Source organism: Haemaphysalis longicornis, unplaced genomic scaffold, assembly GCF_048455015.1.
Source record: "Haemaphysalis longicornis isolate Haplotype H1 unplaced genomic scaffold, Haemaphysalis longicornis Haplotype H1 scaffold_5, whole genome shotgun sequence".
In the NCBI taxonomy this organism is placed as follows: domain Eukaryota; kingdom Metazoa; phylum Arthropoda; class Arachnida; order Ixodida; family Ixodidae; genus Haemaphysalis; species Haemaphysalis longicornis.
In genome coordinates, this window is record NW_027526385.1 from 93,833,127 (window position 1) to 93,840,884 (window position 7,758).

General features: G+C 46.2%; 1 pseudogene; it reads right to left on the reverse strand.

The window, feature by feature from the left end:
* Positions 1 to 547: 547 nt before the first annotated feature.
* LOC144139822 (uncharacterized) lies at positions 548 to 2,196 on the reverse strand (annotated as a pseudogene).
* Positions 2,197 to 7,758: the final 5,562 nt, after the last annotated feature.

The following is a 7,758-nucleotide window of genomic DNA, read 5'->3' on the forward strand; positions in this document are numbered from 1 at the left end:
AATGGCCGCCATCCCGCCCTGCGAAATTGGATGCCCAGCGAAGCATTTGTAAACCAGAAAACATGCTGAAGGGGGAGGCTATGAAATGTTCCTCGTCGTTTCGGCGGGCTTCTTCCTAGTGCTCGGGTTCACTTGCGGCAAAGACTAGATCGTGAATAGCCTGACGCATGCACTCACCCTTGAATGACGTCACCCAACACCGACTAGATTTCAAGGCCGTAAGGCTGCCGCGGTGACGTCAGAGGGTTGGGGGCCCTTTGACGCCAGCGAATGCGGTGGAAAGCCAGTGTTTCGTGCATGTTTTAGCAGGACCAACGCTCCCGCATTCGCAGTTACTGTGGCTAAATTAGACGGAATAAAGGATTTGGGCAAAACATCTTACTGAGCATCCTAGCATTGATCCATGGAGTAACAAAGTACTGCATCCGGCTTGTGAAAGTTTTGATGTTCTAGCTTTATCGCCACGGCGACAGAGAGAATCAGACGAATGATGTCAACATCTTGATGATCAAGTACGATTTATTCCGGGGAGAAAACCAAACCCAATCTAGTTTTTGCTCAGTGTTTGAAGCTTTATTTTCTTCAATTTTTCGCTGGCGTCACGAATGTCATCATTCATTCTAGAGCAGACGTTTTCAGCAAAATTTTCGAACTGTACCATAAAAGGTAATTAAGGACAATCTCCTTCGTGTGCCAAGCATCACATCCATCGAAATCAGATGGGTCATCGTCAGTGAGTAGATTCACAGTGAGATCTGTCGCCACTTGACACCGATTGGGAATGGTTAAGAAATCGTCTCGTCTTGACAATTCCTCAACGACTGCGTAGCTGTGTGCAACGGCGTTGACAGCAAATATTGAGGGATGTACGAGTCCTCCTCGGTCAAGCTCCTTCACAAAGTCGTAGTTGGGATCCTCCACGGAGACAGTGACTTCCTTGTCAATGATTAAGATGTCCCGGCACATCTCGCATTTCAGCCTCCTCAAGGTGGAGTAATCAGAGTATCCTGCCACGTACACCAATACCGGAATGATGTCCGTCATCTTAGACAAGGGGTCTTGCGTGAAAACCACATTGTAGTTAGCGCATGCTGACCCCTCGTCTCGGTCAAGGTCGTCCCACTGTTCGTCTCTGTGACTCTCGTGCTGGGAAGGTTTACTGACAGTCGGCAGCGTGCTTTGCAAACGCATCTTGTTTTCGCCCTCGTAGATTTGTCGTATGAACACGTGGTACTGCGAGCCTGCGAGTTGCCTCTATTTCCCAAAGTGGCCTTCCAGGCTGTCTGTTTGGATCTTGCCAAACAGTACGTAGAGCATGTTGAGCTCGGTGAGGCACTACCTAGCAATTTCAACGAGTCCATGAGTTGTTTGCTGGAGAGCAGCGTGAGTTTCCTTGGTCAACTTGCCGCTATCGTACTGCGCAGTTCGATTCTTCCACTCGTCCAGCCAGTCCAAAAGGTTGTATAGAAAGTCCACTTGCGGGTCATCTAGAGAAGACACCGGGCTTTGGAGCTCAACCCTCAGCCTTTTCCCCTTGCATGGTGTCTGGGCATTGACAATCCTCCACCACGTCAGCACAATATCAATGAAAGCAGCGGTTTCCTAAAAAAACTGAAGGTTGTACTTCGATTGAAAAGCTCGCAGGGCGGGAGGGAGGGAGTTGTGGCATATCTGCAGAGCAAGTGTTACATTTTGTTTTTCAATGTCCGTCGGAAAGAGCCCTTTCCGAGTCAGCGTGTGAGCATGCCTGAGTAGCTGACCAACCTCAGCGCTGTACACATCTCTGATGGTTTGAAATGATGCCATCAACATGCGCCGCTCGGTTGTGTGTTCTGAATACATTTCGGAAAAAAAGCACCGCTGGTCATTACTTTGCTTGAGCCAGTTGTTTTGGATGCACTTCCAAACATGAACTGGGTCTATCACAAAATACAATGGCCTTGCAGGATCACACGGATGCTCATAGGCAAAGCGAGTCTCCGAAGACGAGCAAGTTGGGGAAGACAGATCAAAATGCCCCATAGCTTTCCTGTTCATTTTGTTGTTGTCGGTTACAACGCATACAACTTTGCAGCCAATCTTCTCCAAACCAAAAATGACTTCTTTCAGCACCTCGTGCACAAACTTCCCGTCTGAAGAGCGGACAGGCACTATATAGGCTACTTCTTAGAATTTTGACGTGTGGCTCTGAACCATAAAAACAAGAGCGCTGTTTCACGCCTCTGGTGAGTTGTGCGCGATGCCAGTGATGTTTCCACCTTTGTACTCGAAAAAAGGCTTCATGTGCATTTTGTTCACCAATAGCGTAACAACGCGTTGGCGATCGTCCAGGTCCGACATCCTCTTCGCCATGTATATCAGAAAGGTAGCCGGCTGGTGCTCAAGCTGAGGGTTGATTTTGTATGACTAGCATACTTATCGGATGGTTACAAGATGCGGAAAAATGATGTGTCCGGAGCTGCGGATGTACCGGTTAGCGTGAGGCGAAATGGTAAAAAGCAGGCAGGCGAACACGATGACGTCGGGAGAGTAGCGTCTTCCCACATTTTCTCGGACAAAAAGTTGATTCGCTCGATCAAACAATTGACTGTGTGGACATCACACTCTTCTTCCTTTTCACACAGCTTGGCAAGCAGCGCACGCACAATTTTTACAGTATCTGCCTTCGAGGTGGCAGCGGTCGAAATCAGGTCGCGGTCCCATTTCTCAATAGCCTGAAGAACCTCCATAACTTCTCTGTTCCCTTACGCTACATCGGGAATCGAGATGTTACGTCCGAGCTTCTGAGTCGGGGACTTCAAATAATGAAAGACTACGCTCACATCCGGCTTGATCGTGAAGGCATATTTAATGCTCGGGGCATCCTTGTCAACGATGTGCAGCGGGATGAGGCGTTCGTTCGCTTCTATTGCGTGACAGAAAGTCGATGAATTGCATCTCACATAGTCCGCCAGGTCTTTGAGCGACTGAATTCGTTCCTCTTCAACTTGATGATGGAATGTCTCGGCCGATTGCTGAAGAGCTTTTTGAAGTGCGCTTGACTCCACGCGCAATCGTTTTGCCTCGGGAGCTCCTCGCGCGCTGCGCTGTGAGGTCAGATACTTGGGGCCGTCGGGGAATATCGACGGAATTGCCCTGGGAGCAGGCCCGCATGCGGCAAGGGGGCAGTGACTGTTCGCCCAGTCCAGTCGTCTGTATACGATGTTTCGGTTGTTATGTCTTCTGGGTGGAAGTGAAGCTCACAGACCTGAAGAAAAACATAGTCTTCGCGTAAGTAACTAAACACGTTTTGTGGCTTTTGCATTACACCTCTGCTTTAAATTTTATTCGTTAGCAGTACCGCTGGTTTATCAACAGAGATATTCTTATCAGCATTTCGAGGATTCACCGCATGGCGCTGTATAAGGACCCTTAATTACACAGCCAATACTCAGACATTCCGAAAGGCTGCGAAAGAAATTGCGGTTTGGAAAAAGATATGGTTTGATAGGATGTTTCAAAAACACCGCTCAGAGTGCCCTATCAAACAGAAACTTGATTTGAAAGGGCAGCATTTTGGGGCGGATATTGCGAGAAAATAATGAGATCCGTCAAAATCAGTATTAGAATAATACCGTCGGCAGCCAAACTTGCTTTTGAGGGCTTAACTCTTCTAAGTGAAGTTAAAAGTGTTGTGAACTCTCGACCGTTAACCCACCTCCTTACAATACCAGAGGAATGGAACGTACCTACGCCTGCTCACTTCCTTGTTGAGAAACGACTAACTTCTCGGCCGCCTTCACATTCGGCTACGTCACCTATAATGGGGTAACACATACATGGGAGTTTGAGTTTGAGTACATATGAGTAGCCTAGCAGGCAGCTGTGGTTGGCTGTTAAGTTTTATGCGTCGCTGTGGGCTCGAAATTCAGGTTACCTGCGTGTACGGCACCATTCATGATCTGCGTGATTGGTTGGGAGGGAGGGGGTGTCTGATTTTTTTTACTTTCTTGTTGAATTTTCATGACCGTAAGCCTTTGCTGTATACCAAGTTTTCGCGGCTGGCGCGTGAGTGATAATTGACTGTTGAGGTCATAAAAAAGGGTTGTCTTAACTTTTCCTCCTGATGGATCCACTAAGAGGGTGGGAAAGGGTGGTGGGAAAGCACAATGCGGCGCCTGCTTGCTTGTTGTTCGCCTGCTACTGTTGACGGCTTGATATAGTAGGGGTCACAAAGGAAGAGGTGAGAGCTGGAGGAAAAGGGGGTGGGGGCTGTCCCTTCTGCTGTTTTAAATGAATTAGCTGAATTGACTTGGCAACATCCCTTTAACAGAATAATGACCGCATTAGGTTGGGTGAAATTTCAAACTGATGACGCTATGTCGTGTAAGGTATCAAATGAATGATCATGATTAACGGAATCCCGCGGGGTAAATAAAAAAATGCTTTTGATTGTAGTCATCAGGCAGTCATAAAGAGTGATAGTTCGGGTTAAAACTCAAAATGACGCTGCGAGGGCATCTGGGGAATCAAATTCAAAGTCTCGATGTGGGGAGTCATTCGGGACAAAATGAGTTATGGTTATATAATGATGTAGCCATGGTTAGTCATAAATTCGGTTAAAATTTCAGTTCATTGCGCAAGGGCGTGTGGCGTATCAAATTAAAGATCTCGATGTGGGTAATCACGTGCTTCCTGGTTATTATAATGACATACTCAAGGTGGGCCATAAATTATGTTAAAATTTACAATGACACCACTGGGTGTGCGGGGCATCAAATTGAAGTTTCCGATGAGGGAAATCACGTGGGACAAAATGAGGTATGGTTATATCATGAGCTAGTCATGGTTAGTCATTCATTGGTTTAACATTCAAATTGATTCCTCTAGGATGTGATGGGTATCAAATTAATGGTCTTGATGAGCGGAATCACGTGGGAGAAATATAAAAATGCTTCCCGGTTATAACCATAAGATAGTCATAGCGAGTATTATATTGGGTTAAAATTCGAAGTGAACCATAAGGGTGTAGGGTATTAAGTTTATGGACTTGACGAATTGAATCACGTGGTACAAAAAAAAAGGCTTCGTGGTTCTAATCATGAGATAGTCATTATGAGTCATAGATTGGGTTAAATTCAAGCTGAGGCCGCTAAAGTATGTGGGGTGTCAAATTGAAGGTTTCAGTTAGGGGAATCACGTCGGACATTTAAATAATGCGTCCTGGTTACAGTCATGAGAGTCATGGTTAGTTTGGTATGAATTCCAAATGATCCTGCTAGGGTGCGTGGGGTATCAAATTAAAGGTTTCGTCGAGGGGGATCACGTGGGACAAATGTAAAAATGCTTTCTGATTATAGTTATGAGGATATAGCAAATGGTATCTTTCTTTAATTTCTGGGTAGGGTTTAACCAAAATGTCCTGAAAACCCATAAAGCAGTTGTGCTATATACATGCGAGGGCTTGTCCAGAGATGTCCATCAATGCAGTATATAGTAATAAAAATATTGGCGTCTAATTGCCGAATCATCAAGGCAGAATGGCATGGGGTAAGAACAAAAGCCATGCCAAACTCTCTAACCTAAATCACCAGACCCAAAAACTCTCTGCAAATAGCTGCCATTCAAACGTTACTTCCTCCAATTTCCCGTGTCCGAACAAACATCAGAAAGGCGAATTTCACATTTGTTTATCAATAAGCCTCGCGGCCGCGTTTCGTGTCCGTAATTTCCTTCCCACAGTGTACCAACGTACACTCGAATCCAGAATTTGCCAATTGCATGTGAGACATTGACTCCTTGGTAGAGTGTAGGAGATAGGCCACAGAGCCACCAAGATATACACAGACATTGCGACAGAAGAAAAACACTTCAGAAAACTAAGCACGCACAGTTTGTGTGTGCGTTCGAACTGATTTTATTAAAATGATAAATCAGCGCAAAATACCAAAACTAGCACATGATGACAATGTAAAGGAAAAGAATTAACTCGGGCTCTGTAGTTCTCCAATGACTACATCTCAAACACAATGAAAGAACAGATCACTGATGCAACACACGCGCGCGCGCACACACACACACACAGACACACACACACACACACACACACACACACACACACACACACACACACACACACACACACACACACACAGACACACACACACGCACACACGCACACACACACACACACGCACGCACGCGCGCACGCGCGCACACACATGCAAACGCACTCGCACTCGCACTCGCACCCGCACTCGCAACGCACACGCGTGCATGCTGGAAATTAACAGCTGGGTACGGTGGCGTTAATTGCTTACAACGATAGCGTGGTGCTGACCCGAGCTACGAGAGCTCATTCCACCTAGCAAATGCTAATAAAAACTAATATAAGTGCCTCAGCAAACAACGAGGCACTTTTCTGTTTGTCGTACGTGATTTCCCTCCTCGAGACCCTCAATGTGATACCCCACATTCTTTAGCGCCACATCTCTCCGAGTTTTAACCCAATCTGAGACTATCCATGACTCCCGTGTTACACGGTTCGCCATTTTCTAAATTTTTCTTCTTGTTATTTTTTAGTTTTTTAACATTTAGCTTGATCAATTGTCTACACTTACGCTTTTATAATTATCAAGGGTTGAACTTCCGTGATATCTGCATTTTTGTGTAAATGCAGGGCATTACACGATCCTGGGGGGGGGGGGGGTAGGCAGAGGGGGGTACTCAGCAAAGAATGCTACGCATAAAAAAGCAAAGGCATATCCATGAACGCCTCGCGCTTCAGAGATTCGCGGTGACAGTTCGCTTTGAGGCAAGGCGGTTTTTTTATGATGCAGAGCAAGAATGCATGGAACCGTAACCCTAAACAGCTTAGACATAAATGAACGGAGCAGTTAGCGCACATCCCCTCGCCCAATCTTGCTTGTTTCGACCCAGGGACCCAGCACACCATCGAGTCTGGACCACCTCTGTCATAAACAAAAAGACGGAGCCTACATCAAGAGTTTGGTATCCATTATATACGTACAATTGCTTGCAACCAGCGCTAGTCATCATGGGCAGCAGGTATAGCTGTATTAAATCTGCAACAAAAATTGTTTCTGACCTCACAGGAACTACGGTGTTATGTCGTGCCAAATGCAAGAGTTTGAGCTCACGAATTTGCACCGGTAATATTTTTACCACGCGTGAATTTGACAACACTGAATGCCAATGAAATCAGAGTCTATCTGAGCCACAGTAAATTCCTGGCACGAGCACGAGAGAGTTGTGAGGCCATTTGAGTTCTGAATTCATTTTGAGCTCTCAGCCCAATTCGAGTTCTGAGTACATTTTGAGTTTTCAGTCCATTTTGAGTTTGAGTACATTTTGTGTTCGAGTGCATTTTGAGTTTGTGTCCATTTTGAGTTCTGAGTACATTTTGAGTTTAGTCCATTTTGATTTCTGATTAGATTTTGATTGACTGATTGATTGAGGGGTTTAACGCGCCGACGCAACGCAGGCGATGAGGCGCGCCGTAGTGGAGGGCTCCGGATTAATTTGGACCACCTGGGGATCTTTATCGTGCGCCGAAATCTCGTACACACGGGCGTTTTTGCTTTCTGCCTCCAGCCTCCATCAGAAAAGCGGCCGCCGCGGTTCGGAATCGAACCCACGACCTCGTGCTCAGCAGCGCAACGCCTTAGCCACAGAGCCACCGCGGCGGGTGATTACATTTTGAGTTTGAGTCCAGTTTGTGTTTGAGTAGGTATTGAGATTTGAGTACAGTTTGAGTTT